The sequence below is a fragment of the Lepisma saccharinum genome, chromosome 9 (genome assembly GCF_977018435.1).
Source record: "Lepisma saccharinum chromosome 9, izLepSacc3.1, whole genome shotgun sequence".
NCBI classification, from domain to species: Eukaryota; Metazoa; Arthropoda; class Insecta; order Zygentoma; family Lepismatidae; genus Lepisma; species Lepisma saccharinum.
In genome coordinates, this window is record NC_139237.1 from 84,285,334 (window position 1) to 84,302,480 (window position 17,147).

The 17,147-nt window shown below is 43.1% G+C and overlaps 1 pseudogene across 1 annotated transcript; it reads left to right on the forward strand.

Annotated features, from left to right (window-relative positions):
- The first annotated feature begins 3,524 nt into the window (after nt 1–3,524).
- LOC145992204 (glucose dehydrogenase [FAD, quinone] pseudogene) lies at nt 3,525–15,563 on the forward strand (annotated as a pseudogene). The gene is made up of 2 exons (XR_014442138.1): nt 3,525–3,612; nt 13,166–15,563. The product of XR_014442138.1 is annotated as a glucose dehydrogenase [FAD, quinone] pseudogene (transcript).
- The last annotated feature ends 1,584 nt before the right edge of the window (nt 15,564–17,147 follow it).

Consider the following 17,147-nt stretch of genomic DNA (forward strand, 5'->3'; position numbering starts at 1 on the left):
CGGCTAATCGCGACGATGAGGATGAAATGAATGAAGGGGCATTTGCAAACACACACGTACGACACAACACGATTCCTGCGGGGGAATATCACGGCTACAGGTAAAGTCGCCAGAGCCTCGTTAGTATGCAAAATGAAGTCCATGGTGTTGTGTCTCCCTTACCGCACAACACTAGAGCAACCTTGTGTTGTGACGTCAGACAAGCGAATGCCTACATTGTTAGGTTAGGTCTGTCAGTCTTGGTTCTGTTACCATAAATACACTGAAAATGTATTACTTAGGCTAAGAGTACTAAACCTAGCCAGCCTAACTTAACTTAGGCATTTAGCCTAATAATAAAAGCATTCCCCTGTGACGTCAGAACGCAAGGTTGCTCTAGTGTTGTGCGATAAGAGAGACCCCGTAGGGTGTTCTACGTGAAAGACAGGTTGACTTGATTGACTGATTTGTTGTTTAGTGTTGCTTTTCCGCCACTTTTATCTAATCGCGACGATGAGGATAAATGATGATATGATGAAATTGATGAAGGGACACTCAGAAAGAACACCCATGACTAGGCCGGGATTCGAACCGGAGATTCCTGACGCGGTGTGCTAACCAGTACGCCAAGGAAGTCGGCAACAGGTGTTGACATTTGGGGGTCTTCACAAAGTACCACCCCTTACACTCCTTGTCGGTTTTAGACACAACAGTCGGTGCCATCTACATTTCCTGTCATTGGAGACTTATTGTTATAGTCGACGCGCTAGCTACGTTAACGATCGGCTGACTTTGAAGTCGACGGAGCGCGCCCACCAGCTCCAACAATCACATTCAACGCACATCTACTCTACGATACCTTGTCCCTCCGCGCACAAGAACCTTCCCACGGTCTCCACATTGAAGTTGCAAAGTACGGCAACAGCGTATCTGCAGTCATGTGACTGAGACGCCACGCGGAGTACATGAGCAGAATAATAGATGCGGCCATTGGCTCATGGACTCCACGTGGAGTAGACGAGCAGAATGACAGCTGCGCCCATTGGCTCAAGGACTCCACGTGGAGTACACAAGCAGAATGACAGCTGAGCCCATTGGCTCAATAACTCCACGTGGATTAGATGAGCAGAATGACAGCTGCGCCCATTGGCTCAAGAACTCCACGTGGAGTAGACGAACAGAATGACAGCTGCGCCGTTTGGCTCAAGGACTCCACGTGGAATAGACGAGCAGAATGACAGCTGCGCCCATTGGCTCAAGAACTCCACGTGAAGTAGACGAGCAGAATGACAGCTGCGCCCATTGGCTCAAGGACTCCACGTGGAGTAGACGAGCAGAACGACAGCTGCGCCGATTGGCTCATGGACTCCACGTGGAGTAGACGAGCAGAATGACAGCTGCGTCCATTGGCTCAAGGACTCTACGTGGAGTAGACGAGCAGAATGAAAGCTGCGCCCATTGGCTCAAGGACTCCACGTGGAGTAGACGAGCAGAATGACAGCTGCGCCCATTGGCTCAAGAACTCCACGTGGAGTAGACGAGCAGAATGACAGCTGCGCCCTTTGGCTCAAGGACTCCACGTGGAGTAGACGAGCAGAATGACAGCTGCGCCCATTGGCTGAAGGTTGAATGTGATTGGACGGAAACAACTCGCCCGCTAATTAGCCATACCCACGTTTGTGGCGGCGGGTTTCTTTAGTCTTCGACGTTAACGAAGCAAACGCATGGACTTTACGTTATCGGGGGGGGGGAACACGCCCCATTTAATCTACCCTCCTTCACCCACCAGATGACTCTTTACAGAGTTGGTACCGAGTCTGAGACCACCATTAAAAAAATCAGAAGTCAACTAGCGATTTAATTGCTCGCCATTCGATATCGCCAACGACGTTACCTGGTTCGAATCCCGGGTGTCATGGGCAATGTTTGGGACTGTCCCTTCATCAATTTTGTCATATCATTACTCATCCTCATTCTTCCGATTAGCCAAAAGTGGCAGAAAGCGACGTAAAAATAACTTTGACATTTTTTGTTCTAAGTCTACTTTATGCGAAGAATTGCTAACCGGGACCGGACCTACAGTTTAAAGTGGGATCACAACCACTATGTGCCACGAAGTAAAAGAAACGAAATCAATGAAAGTATCGAACAATATATTCTTTGGATTAAATGGTAGAAAATGGAATAACAACCTGGTTCCTGCATTCTTTTTACACTATTTTTTTTCGATCTAACGCAACTATTGTTCACGTCATTCTCTTACAATACTAACCTAACTTTCTTATTGTTAATAACTATAAAAAATAATCAGCTTTCTGTTTTTTTTTAAATTGAAATGAACGGTGTCAGTTTCCAGGTAGGGGTTGACTGGGGGGATACCCCCCGTTCCCTTTTCGACGCACATGAAGAGAAGATAGCGGAATATATTAAAAGAGACAGAAATTGACGAAGAAGGAAAGGATGAAAGACATATGCATGAACGAGAAAGTTGGAGGCAAGGGAAACAATGAAGAGAAAAGAAACACATTTTTTTTCCACAGTTAGGTATTTTCACAAATATAATAATATATTTTGTTCGGTGTGTCAAAGTCTAATAACACTATCTCGAATTCATCATTGTGTTTCTTCCCGATTAAATCTCTAGCCCATAACGGAAATTATGGCACGGTGCATGAAATATCTAGTTGGATGGCAACACTGGTCTATACAATGCATTTCTCAGCGTTTTGTCTCCTTGAACCTGAAGACAGCAGGGAAAAAGAAGCAGGAACCGGCTTTGCAGCCAATCAACCAGTCACACCGGGCCACAATTGCCAACTTATACGCAAATAATAGATTTCCAGCCATATACATATTATGGTTAATGTGCAAGAGTTGGTAACACTAACACAGACGTAGTGTAATACACAAAATGTCAGTCGTCATTTACATAGTAGGCCTGTCGGATGGCATGGCGGTAACACCGTCTACTGGTAATCAAGGGGCTTCGGGTTAGATACGTAGTAGGAGCTTTTGTTTATCTTACTTCGCTTTTCTGCCACTTTTGAGTAATCGCGACCATGAAGATGAGTGACGATATGTTGTCGGGACACTGACTAAGAACCCATGCCCAGATCGGGAATCGAACCCGGGACCCCTGCCGTTGTAGCGCGGTTATTTTTGTCAAATGTTAAGTCAACGTTTATGCTCATAAAATAACACACCAATCAATTAAGCCATGGCAAAGATATATTTTTTTTCCTCTAAGCCTTGAGCCTCCTCGATGGTGTAGTGGTAACGTCGACGCCTTGTAATGAAGGAGTCGCGGGTTCGGTACCCGGTAGATACACATTCTGGTTCGGATACCACTTCAAACTGTAGATCCAGTACCGATTAGCCTTACTGTGCATAAAGTAGATTTTAACAAACAAAACCCTCAAACTCTTGTAAGCCTTATTGCACCGTGTAATGAGTACATTACCCGCAGAGCGAATAAATTGTGTTGATGCGAATTGCGAAGGCGATAAGAATGGAATGGATGGATGGAAACACTGCGAAGACGCTGCCTGGAGATGGGCTTGATTTAGTCTTCCACGGAGAGTGTTCCCGAGTGCAGAGGATTTATTCGACGGTTCAGGCAAGGACAATTCCAAGGTGAGTGAAAGTTGTTCCTGTACAGAGTTCAAGACAGTCCAAGCGCAACCATACAATCTAAGGGAAGTGGCTGGGGCAAAACTGATCTGCACTGTGTGAAAATATCCGTATTATATGTTATTTCCTTGTCTAGTGATCCAACTCCTCCACGAGCGAAGAGTGTGCGGAAAGAGTCTTGCATTTGAAAACCTGAAGGTCACAATAATTCACGATCTTTCTGTCTGCCTATTTCGGTTATTTCACGTCGCTCTGTTGCCAACCTCCGTGGTGGAGTGGTTAGCGCATCTCCTCCTGGGCATGGGTGTTCCTTGTGAGTATCCCATCGCATTTGATGATATCATTTCTCATCCTCATTTCCGCGATTAGTCAAATAAACCAAATCAATTAAACAAACGTCGTTTTGCTACCTATTGGCTTACGACGATGATGCATGGTGATGAAAACAAACAATAATGTACAGTGGGATCCATGAGTATTAACGTGCAAAGTGTCCATGACTATTTTCATTCACTTTTCTCTTACATCGTATGTGTTCTTAAGCGATGGATTTTTATGTATGCTGGTGCAAAAGTTGTCAACAGCTTGTCTTGAGTTTTCTCTGTACTCTTGAACCTCTTATAGGGTCAAATAAAGTGCACGAACATGGTGATGGTTATTTGCACGGTAATACTCATGGATCCAACTGTAGTGATACCTTAACTAGGATTCGAACCTAGAACACCTGGTTCCCCTTCGTTCGAGCCTCCCTGATCGTCTTGCAATCAAACGGTCCTGGATTCGACACCCACTGGAGGCACGCAGAGGTTCGAATTCTACTTTAAACTGTAGGTTCAATTCCGATAAGCCTGTAAAAGCATCGAAGTGTGGAGTCTGATAATTCCGAGTTGCTAGGTTCGAATCCACGTTTTAAGAAGATCGTTTCGTTGCCATTGTGTCGCCAATTTTTTATCACTCGGCTCTTCAATAAAATATGAGGTAGACCTTTTCTGACACTTTTCGCTAATCGCAACGAAGAGATAAGAGTGATGACGTCATGCAATTGATAAAAGGCACTTTAGTTGTCAAGTCATGGCCTGAGCGTTCCTTGTAAGATCCCCTTCAGCAATTTCATCCAAACGTGACTCATCCTCATTGTTGCTATTACTTAAAATGACAGAAAAGCGACGCTAAATCTTAGCGTCTCAGCCTTTGGAACGCGTGGATCAAACCAAGGGGTGTTGCTCACCCCCACTAAATGTAGAGACGGCCCCAAAGGGCCAGGAGTGAATAACTATCATAGCATTAATGTAAACTCATGTTTTGATTTAAACACTTCTGATTGAGCAAATTGAGCAGGTTAGGGTGAAGTAAACTTACCCTGCTCGGCAAACGAATAAGTCAATAGCTGTTGCTCCTCTGGACGATACCCATAAAAAACCCCGTTCTACTCCTCTCACCTGGTTTTGTTCTGTTTCCTTGACCTTCGCCTACCTTGCTAAAGGTAAGCGTCCTCGCAGTTTCCTGTGTAAAACTCCTTATTTTACAACAGTCTGAGCAGGTCCTGACAAGTTCTGTCAGGACTTTATTCCTTTGCCGCGCGGGGCAATGTTATGAATAGGGTTGGGAAGTTGAGGAAAAATCCTTTTTTTCCCTAGTGTCCGAAAACGAGGCCCAGCACAATATATGTCCATTTTGGGTCATTGTAGGCCAGAAAAAGGTGGGTTTTATTTGTCCTTTTTTGCCTTTTTCGACTCATTGGTCCTTTTTTAGCAACTTCACCTTCTTTCGATTACGTTTTTACTGCCCATTCTCAATTCGAATCATCATCAGTTCATCACCTCTTAAACATCCTTTCTGTGGTAAATATATATATATATATATATATATATATATATATATATATATATATATGAACCATCCCTGAAACGAGAGAAAAACATTTTTGGAGGACTGAAGCAGGTACGGCACAAGCTCCTTTAACCGTAACTTGTCTGGAAGGTCGCGCTGTAAGTGGCAACTTTCTCTTGTTTTGAAGCTTTCAGCACGCCCCTGCAAAGATCTCAAGGTGCCGCGTATAGGGAGTGGGTGGGGAGGTTAAAACTGAAGTTATTAATTAATTTGAATCACATTTATATGTAATTTTTTCCGTTTTTAGGTCGTTTTTTTAAATATTTTTTGGTCTTTTTTGAACTTCCAAGCCCTAGTGATGAAATATCACAAACACAAATCCGAATTTCAGAAGAGTTGATACGTTTCTCCACACCTCTACCAGCTCGAGAACATTTTGTTAGCAGAAATAAGATGAAAGAGATTGGATCTATATTTTAAAAGGGGACCCGTTCCACTCGAACTTTCTACCTCCTATTTCCGGACAGTACCCTGAAGTTGAACCTGACCCTCTGCGATTCTTTTAGAACTAAACATAAACATTGGTGACCTTCTTCAGAGGCACGCAAATGTCGACTTCACTTCCACACATTACACCTTGCACTGTACTGTTGCAGACTAACGTGGCCCTGGCCACTGGACTCGCAGCCAGTATTGGCTTTGGGGCTTGCGTTTGCGTCCATAGATGTTTTGTGAATGTCCCTTCTACCATTAGAACTGATCAATCCTCATCGTCGCGATTAGCCAAAAGTGGCAGAAGAGCGAGGTAATATAGACTAAATCAAGCGATCAATGGGTCCCGGGGTCGATACCCTGTGAAGGTACATAGTTCGGATCCCACTTTAAACTGTAGGTCCACCCCGATTAGCATTACTGTGTATAAAGTGGACTTAAAATACCAACTCAACCGATCAATAAAATGGGCATTTTACACGCGAATTTCGATGCATTCATATCACCAGACGACGAGAGAGATCAAGATAATGCAAGTCACGAGAAAACCACCCAAGGTTGAAGGTTCATTTCTTAGCACTTAAGTCTAAAGTGTGCAATGATAAGATAAGGCTCACGTAACTCAGTTTGTGTCTTGCTTTGAAGGTGCATTAAGAATTCATGCAAAATACAGGGCAGTCTCAAGATAAAAATTTTCAACCGGGCGAGGTGGATTTTGACGACCCCTGTAATTTCTATCCTATTCCTACCTTCCACCAGCCCTCCATAAAAACAGGTTGGGTATATTTACCGTTTTAACGAGCAACAATAATAGCCTTATTTTTCAAATATTTGCAGTGCTACTGTTACATAACATGTTTGTTGTGGGCATGTACAGGGTTATACAAAAACAAAGAGGAGATTTCAAATGTTTATTTCTCACGAACTATAAAAGATAGAAACACGTGCCTAACATCAATGAATAGAGCAAGTTTCAAAGTTTTATAAACCTGCCTATTAGTTCCATTCAATGCCTGTAATGGCGTTTCTTTTTACAGTTAATTTAGTTAGAAATGTGCGGCAAGAAATGGAGTACCGTTTTGATGTTTGTCGGGTGCTCATGTTGAGTGTATACATTAAAACTTTCAACAATAAAACTTTGAACCTTCCTCTATCCATTGATGTATAGCACGTGTTTCTATCTTTTATAGTTCGTGAGAAATAAACATTTGAAATCTGCTCTTTCTTTTTGAATACCCCTGTATTTCTTTAAAACCTACATAATGATATCAAAATAACAGTAATACATGAATTTGTACTTCTTAGCTGTAGTTGTAATATTTATTATGCAGCAGTAGCTTTAATTAATTGTTATCTACAAAAATTCAGCTCGTTTAAAAACAAAAAGCCACGTTCATATAATCAGAAATATGGCGGCGCGCCGGGCAGATATACTTAGGGAAGGGGGTCCAGGGGATCCTGCCCCCCCCCCCCCGCCCGAAAGGCTTACTAAGTAATAAAATTAATTATTGAAAATGATGAAATAATACTAAAATAAAATAATGAAAATCTTATTGTCTAATCGAGGGTTATTTCTTCCCACCGAACTTATTGGAATCATACGATTTTGAATGACGGGAGCAAAGAAGATTTATACAAGATTTATTATTATTACTACTTATAATAATATGCATAAAATATTACCAGGAACTTTACTTTTCGTCAACCGGATCTAACATCCTTTTTTGATATTCAAAAATTATTCAATTCTTTATTTATTTGGCATTAATTTCCTTGGCAGGGCATTTTCCTTTACAAATTTTGAAGATCTTTACTATACGTAGTACGCTAGATAATGAATACGTGCTGTTTTATCACTATCCTTGTACCCTTTTTAACCTAGTCATGTAATAATAATATGTTGATTAATTTGAACATTTTAATTAAAACAACTTTAATATATTGAATGTAATTATCATTATTTTAATTTAAACATTGTTATCATTATTATTATCACACTTGTTTCGCCCCCCCCCCCCTCTCCCGAAATATATTTCCACAGAAACACGTAGTCGGAGGTGCGAATTTGAAGTGCGGGGCCTTGTAATCAAGGGGTCCTTGGTTCGATACCCGGTGAAAGCACGTAGTGGTTCGGATCACACTTTTAAACTGTAGGTCATTAGTACACCGCCATTGTAGGCAGTGTAGCAATAGTGACCGGTGTGTTGTGGAGAACGAAGTGTGATAGTAATTTACTAATTTATCGCGTAATTGACCTAGTTAGTCATTAACTCCAAAGCATGCGTTTACACAAAGAATTCGGAAACTTTATTTTGTCTGGAATGTCTAAAAATATGTATATTTTATGTTCTTTCACTGCAAATATGTGTCTTATCTGCTAGAGATAAAATTATGTATTTTAATCAGGTTTGTTAAAGATCCAGGATTGATTGATTGATTTATTTGTTGCCTAAAATCCACTTTAAGTACAGAAAGGCTAATCGGGACTGGACATAACAGTTGGGCTGAAAAGTTCGTAGGCTAACATAGTAAAAAATATTTTTTTGACAAAATTCGATTTTATTATTCAATATAGTTGCCTTTGAGGGCGATACAACGATTATAGCGGTCATACAATTTTTCGATGCCATTTTTATAGTACGATTTCTCTTTAGCCTCAAAATAGGCCTCAGTTTCGGCGATTACCTCTTCATCAGTGCTAAATTTCTTTCCAGCGAGCATTCTTTTAAGGTCTGCAAACAGGAAAAAGTCACTGGGGGCCAGATCTGGAGAATATGGTGGATGGGGAAGCAATTCGTAGTCTAATTCATATAATTTTGCCATCGTTTTCATTGATTTGTGACACGGTGCATTGTCTTGATGAAACAGCACTTTTTTCTTCTTCAAATGGGGCCGTTTTTTCGTGATTTCATCCTTTAAACGCTCCAACAACGCTATGTAATAATCGCTGTTGATGGTCTGGCCCTTTTTGAGTTAATCGATGAATATAATACCATGCGCATCCCAGAATACTGATGCCATAACCTTGCCAGCCGACTGTTGCGTCTTTCCACGCTTTGGATTCGGTTCATCACGTGCAGTCCACTCGGCTGACTGTCGATTGGACTCTGGAGTGTAGTTATGGAGCCATGTTTCATTCATTGTAATATATCGACGGAAAAATTCGTGTTTATTACGGTTGAATATCGCTAAAAATTGCTCCGAATCATCAAAACGTTGTTGCTTTTGATCGATTGTGAGCACGCGCGGCACCCATTTTGCACACAGCTTTCGCATGTTCAAATATTCATGCACAATATGTCCAACACGTTCCTTTGATATTTTTAAAGTCTCAGCTATCTCGATCAACTTCACATTACGATCATTTAAAATTATTTTGTGGACTTTTTTGAGGTTTTCGTCGGTAACAGCCTCTTTGGGGCGTCCACTGCGTGCATCGTCTTCGATGCTCATTTCGCCTCGTTTAAATTTAGCAAACCACTTCTCAACGGTTGATTTTCCTGGTGCAGAGTCCGAATAATGTTTATCAAGCCAAGCCTTGGCTTCAACAGTATTTTTTTCGCCAAAAAGCAATGCTTTATTAACACACGAAATTCTTTTTTATCCATTTTTTCACAATAACAAAAGCTGCTTCACTCACAATGCTATATCTCACGAACTAATTATCCAGCAGCTGTGAAATTTATACACGTATCTTTTGAAGGTTAGTACTAAGTAAAAATCACATGGATTTAATTCTAGTAACGCCATCTATGAGTCACGAACTTTTCAGCCCAACTGTTACAGTATAAAGTGGGATTCGCACAATTCTGCCATGCGCCTGCACCGGGTATCGAACCCGGGACCCATTGATTACAAGGCAATGACGTTACCACTACGCCATCGGAGAGGCATTAAAGATCTAGGAGCCCATAATGGGTTCTATTAGGTTCCAAGGACCGGAACCTTTACTCTCGCACAATTTAATTTCGGTCCAAGCTGGGTATTGTTTCATTTCAATACGGAACTTGGACCGTATTCAAACTGATCCTGAAAAAAGGTTCCTGGACCGAATTATTTTACAGATAAAAAGGTATCTTACGGTCCAGAACCCATTTATACTTGCTGATTTTCTTTCCTGGACCGGAGTTGAATTTATTTAAAATTCATGGACCTTTAGGAACCCTGATTTTAATGTGAAATGAGACTTCGCAGATTACATTGCAGCTATATGTTTCGAAATTTGAACCGAGTATGGGTAACTTTCGAAGTAACAAAAAATGTGTTTTTTACCTAAACACCAGCTCCCTACTGATCACATATGATGGTAGAGATACCTCAAAAACATTATTTGTCCCGTATGAGTGAACAGACACTGAAATGTAAATATACTGCGGACCTGGCTGGTCATTTCTCTCGCAACAGAAGTGACGCACAGTAAGTGTTCCAATATGAATTATCATACTATCTTACCGCATGCGAACTGAGAATTCTAATGTTCGCGGATTGCATAAGTACACCAAACGGTTCTCACGTGAGGAAGTTATTTGAAGACGGCAAACACTTCACAATATCAAACAGTGCAACGTAATTGCATAGCTAAAGCTGGGTGTGCACGTGAAACGCATAAATCGCAATGATATGTGAGCTGTTTAGTAGATCGCGACGGTAAATATGTTAGAATTTTATACCTACTGAAATAATCTCCGCCGAGTTTTTATTTTGTTGTCTTGCGCTTTGTCTAGTTTTACTATTTCATCATATTCTTTTTAAGGTCATCCCTGTGAAACAATTCCAGACCCTCGATACACAGTGTTATTTTGAATCGTCATACTCTAAGTACCCAATTGACTACAGGGTGACCTTGGAAGCTATTTCTATCTGCCAATGGTCATTGATGGCTGGAGGGGTGGCAGTCTCAGTTGCATTCTAGTGATGTTTATATAAATATATATATACGTTTTATCGTTATTTTGTATACTGTCTGGCTGCCTTAGCCGAGACCATGGACGGGAGTACGCATGCGCCAACCGGACGCGTTCAGTGGCTAAATAGGGGTGACGGAGCTTTGTACAGGAAGTGGGTTCCTTGAAAATAGTCTGCTGTAGAAACAGTAATGAAGTTTCAACGTAGTAACATCTCCGCCAAAATACACACAGAGATGTTTACGAATTATGTAAGGGTTATGTAAGCCAGTCATATACTATATCAGCAAACAGAACGTAGCAGGAAAGTATTCATATCGTCACATTAGTAGATAAACTTGTTTGTAAACCAGTAACTTTATTTTAGATCATTCGATTAAATTGATCTTCTTAGTAAATATTATAATTAGCACAAATGTACACAACATTAATCAGGATAGTATTCAATAATAATAATATTGTTGTATATAGTATTATAAATATAAATATAGTAACTGAATGGCTTGTGACATTTTCTAGCAAAACGAGGGTGTTTTGTAGAATGTGCAACAGGGGCCAAAACGTCCCAATTTTCCTCATTCCACTTCGAAAATGTTTGTTGCGAAATGTAAGAGCCATCACAAACACAACACAGAAAGCGGTAATAAGCACAAGCGAACCCACGCAAGCGAAATACCACAGGATAGTTTGGCGAGTGCTTCTCCCTGCTTCCCCTCTCGCGTTTGGAATCGTCCTTTCCAGGTAGTTTCGTCTTCCTTGGCCGGACTGTATGTTGCTAAGACCCGTAACCAGAGTTTCTTTAAGGGGGGGGGGGGGTTAGATCTGAATTTATGGAACTAGGAGAAGATCAGAAATGCTGGTAGTTTGATTCAATTAGGTTATTTTAGGTTTCTCTTCTACCACGTTTGTCCAATCGCGACGATGAGGATGAGCCATTATATGATGAAATTGATGAAGAAACACACACACAAACAACGCCTATGCCTAGACTGACATTGGAACCAGGAACTCGCCTGCGTCCGAGCGTGTCTTGCTAATCACTCCGCCACGGTGGTACCCTTGCATCAATGATTATAAAACTAAAACTACTACAGACTTCTATACAACAAACACATTCATTTATGCAAAGGAAAAAATTGAATTTTTTACAAAGTTGCAAAGGTGGCCGCGGTGGCTCAGTCGGTAACGCGTCTGACTACCATGCTAAAGGTCCCGGGTTCGATCCCCGGCCGGTTCAAATCCGGGAACTTTTCTAACGGTGGAAGCGGCCCCGGCGCCTACCCAGCGTCGAATAACATGGGTACCTGGGGGAAACCCTGGGGGGTAAAGGCGGTCAGGGGCGTGATGCTGATCACATCACCCCCACTCACGACCGGATCAAGAAAGTGTGGGGCGTTACCCCCACACCCCCTATACGCCTTCATGGCGTGGTGCTAAGCACAGGGGAACACTTTACCTTTACCTTTTACAAAGTTGCAAAATTCTTATTTTCGTACCATTTTATAGATTCACATTTAAATATTTTATGGTTCGAGGATGGGGCCATGACCCCCGTGGCCCCTCCTCTGGCTACGGGCCTGTTATCTTGTGTACCCTACAGAGGCTATTACTGGCCTTGAGTCCAGGCGCCAGACCCTTGTTGGCCTGCAAGATTGTAGTTACCGGGGTGTACAACGTGAAAATAAGGTTGACTTGTATCCAAAGGTCATCCCTTACTCCCCTTAGGAAAATTTTAAGAAATCATGGATAATTTAATGTGCCCAAGTACTATTGTGTTCTATGCAGGCTTGTTAAAGGTCCAGTAACACATACATTTTAATTGGTTCTATTGGGATTCAAATTCGGTCCAAGTTGTTCGATTGAAAAAAAAGTTTCCTGGACCGTATTTAAGTTGATCCGGAAGAAAGGTTCCTGGACCGAATTGAAATGCTTTACAGGTAAAAAGGTTCTTTACGGTCCACAACTCATTCAGGCTTGCTGATTTTCTCTCCTGGACCGGAATTGAATTTATAAAAAAATCCTGAACCTTTAACAACCCTGCTTCTATGGCCACATGCAGTGGCGTGCCCAAGGGTGGAGTGGGTTGATGGGTGTTATAACCCCACCCCTCCCCGCCGTTAGACCAGTATTCCTAAAAAAAGAACGTCACAGGTATGAAAATATGACAAAATGAGGGTTGGCTACAAAGAAAAAGAATACGTAACCCCTCCCTTTCGAAAATCCTGGGCACGCCACTGGCCACGTGTCGTGGCAAATCATTGTGAATGAACTTTCAAATATGCATCTGTTATTTAGGAGTCCAGCAACTAATTTTCGCTCTTGTCTTTCAGCGATAATATGGAGTCTTGTCCAGCATCCGGTAGCCCATGTCCGGGCCACGTGACTGGCTTCAGCGCTCTTCTCTTCACCAACCTCATCTCGACGCTGACGAACCTGCAGTGCGACATCGCCAACCCGGAACTCTACCCTGCTGACGTCCCCAGGCCGTTGGAGGAGTACGACTTCATCGTGGTGGGTGCCGGATCTGCCGGAGCGGTGGTCGCCAACCGGCTGTCCGAGGTGGAAGACTGGAAAGTACTGTTGCTGGAGGCGGGCGGGGACCCTCCAGTTTCCTCGGAGATTCCACACGTGTTCATGTCCCTCATCAACTCCGAGATGGACTGGAAGTACACGGTGGAACCGGACGGGAAGTCCTGTCTTGGATTCGTGGACCAACGTTGCAAGTGGCCGAGGGGTAAGGTGCTCGGGGGGACGAGTGCCATGAACGCCATGCTGTACGTCCGCGGGAACAGGAAAGACTATGACCACTGGGAGTCGTTGGGGAACTCCGGCTGGGGGTACAAGGATGTGCTGGGGTACTTCAAGAAGTCTCAAGACATGAAGACGCCGTCAAGAGCCGAAGACGGTAAGCACCACTCCACCGGCGGGTACCTGACCGTTCAGGACTTCGGGTACAGGTCGTCTCTCGTCGATGCCATCTTCAGCGGCGCCAAGGAGCTGGGGTACGACGTACACGACTTCAACGGAGAGGAGCAGAGGGGCTTCAGCCTGGCGGACGGTACTGTGAGGGACGGTGCCCGCTGCAGCACGGCCAAAGCCTTCCTCAACCCGGTCAAGGATCGGCGCAACCTCCACGTGTCCAAGTTCTCGCACGTGACGAAGCTGCTCATCGACCCCGACACCAAGGAAGCTACCGGGGTGGAGTTTGAGAAGAGGGGTGAGCGCATGCAGGTACGCGCGAAGAAAGAGGTCTTATTGTCCGCAGGAGCCATTAATTCTCCCCAGATCTTGATGCTGAGCGGCGTGGGACCACAGGAACATCTTCAGGAGCTAGGCATCGACACGATTAAGGATCTGAAGGTAGGGGAGAACCTGCAGGACCACACGATGACCATGATGCCGCCGTTCAAGTTCAGCAAAGGCGCCGTTATGCCTGCGACGGCTATCCTGGACATCACCTACCAGTACCTCGTCCACAAGACGGGCCCCTTAGCGACCCTCCAAGAGACTCAAGTAACGGGGTTCATCACAACCAAGTACGCACCGAAAGATCACCCGGACATCGAATTTCATTTCTTCAAGTTCCCAGCCAACGACACCATTGGAGCAAACGTCATGCGGGGAGCGCTCGGACACACGCCGGAAATGTTCGATGCCCTTTTCGGGGAGCTAACCAACTCGGGGTTGTTCTTCGTTGTGTCGGTCCTCCTGCGACCTAACAGCCGAGGTAGGGTCCTCCTGAAGAGCGACGACCCTCTGCAAGAACCGCTCATACACGCAAACTACCTCGACGACGAACAGGACATCCTTACCATCAAGGAAGGGGTGAAGACCGCGATCAAACTGTGCCAGACTCAAGGGATGAAGGAGCACAAGATGAAGATGAGCACGACGCCTTTCCCAGGCTGTTCGGAACTTGAATACATGTCCGAGGAGTATCTCGAGTGCGCCATCAGGCAAGTGACCTCCACCTTGTACCACCCTGTCGGCACATGCAAGATGGGGTCCGCTTCGGACCCCGACGCCGTGGTGGACTCCCATCTGAAGGTGCACGGGATCAAAGGCTTAAGGGTAATCGACGCGTCCATCATGCCGACTATAGTGAGTGGAAATACTAACGCTCCGACGATTATGATAGGTGAAAAAGGAGCCGATATGATTAAAGAAGAATGGCTTTAAAGTGAATGAAATATAGTGTTTCAAAGAATTGTGGAAGAGTAACAGTAAAAGTTGCTGTCTTGAACCATTCCTGGCAAATTCCTAAAAGACATAACCAATCTAAGACTGATCAACAGACTATACCTTACTATACTATATCTTTCAAATGGACTTGTACACAACTCATTGAAGAATTTCTATAGTTATCTGTGGGACATACATATATATCTAATTTTGTAAGCAAAACCAAACCTACAAAGTGCTACACCCAGTCGATGTTAATAATAAGAATCAAGGTTTGACTTTTTTATAACATGACATGGCAGGTTGGGGGAAGATATAAACTGCATTAATTTTCAATCGTCGTGCTGTGCTTATTTGACTGCACTTTGGTGCACTCAGTTGCCAGCAGCATGCTCATAAAGTCAGGCGAATTTACATTATTCAGCCATATTTTGACAGCTGTTTATTCTCTCTTTTGTTTTATAGAATATTTCTGAGAATTTGTCTTTGGATCTTGTATGTTGTTTTTGTTATCAGCCATATAAAAGGCCATTATTAATTAAGAAAGTGATGAATTATAATTGTGCTTATTGATAGTGATACAAAATTATTTTGATCTACTTCAGTGACATGTGTTCCAGTGAATTTCAATGTTACTGCAGTTTCTCGAGGATCAAGAGTTATTCCTTTTGCATTAGTTTACACTGACATATGAGGCATAACGGATGTATGCATACATTTTAGGCAAGTTCACAACTTATATTCATGCTACTTGCATATACTCATTGTAACTACCTGCGACGCCAAGGGTCCCGGGTTCGAATCCCGGTCGGGCTTGGTTGTTTGTGAATGTCCATTCATCAATTTCATCATTTCATCACTCATCCCCATCTTCGCAAATTAGCCAAGAGGCACAAAACGCGAAGTAAAATAAACTAAATCAATCAATCAATCATTGTAACTACATAAACAAAAACATTAACCACTGTCCAATATATACAGGGTGTTTCCGGGCTGATGATACAAACTTTCAGGGATGATGGAGAAGGGCACATGTATCAGTTTGAGATAAGGGACCCTGGTCTGGAAACGACTTAGTCGAAAGTTATAAGCGAGAATCGGTGCCTGAAGATGTAATACTTTTATTACTTGCACAAGTTTCACAAGCTACTACATTCACAACAGTTGTTCAAATTGGCATCCCCCAGCTTCGCTGCAGGCATGACATCGTCGCACAAAGTTCTGACGTACCTGTTGGAACAACCCTGGGGTGGTTCAAACAATGTCACAGACAGCAAGAATTCTTGCCAGGAGATCCGCCTTCAGTCTCGACAGGCGTCTCGTACACAAGACTTTTCACATGACCCCACAAGAAGAAATCAAGTGGGGTCAGATCAGGTGACCGACCTGGCCACGAAACAGGACTCCCTCTTGCTATATGTTCCTTTCAACTTGTAAACACAGACTGCAGTCGACCCACCTTCATATCGGGACTGACCATGTCTGAGACGTACACATCACGCCATCTGCAGTGCAGTAGTGGAGTTTCCTGTTCCCATCCCTCATGATTGTGTACGAAACACCTGTCGAGACTGAAGAGGATCTCCTGGCAAGAATTCTCGCTGCCTGTGACAATGTTCGAACGACCCCGGGGTTGTTCCAACGGGTACGCCAGTACTTTGTGCGACGATGACATGCCTGCAGCGAAGCTGGGGGATGCCACTTTGAACAACTGTTGTGAATGTAGCAGCTTGTGAAACTTGTGCAGGTAATAAAAGTAAATACTACATCTTCATGCACCGATTCACGCTTATAACTTTCGACTAACTGCATGTCGTTTCCGCACCAGGGTTCCTTATCTCAAACTGATACATGTGCCCTTCTCCAACATCCCTGAAAGTTTGTATCATCAGCTCGGAAACACCCTGTATATATATATATAAACATATACACACATTTCTTATACAAATGCCAAATTTAGATTCTTCACTCACAAGATAGGATAAAGTTACAGAATTGCATTTAATTTTAAAAATTGAGGTTCAGGGGCGCTTTCACATGGAACGCCCCATGTGCATATGTATAATCCTGAAGAACTCTCTCCAAGATATACATATACATACATACATCTTTGTGTGTGTATGTGGAATA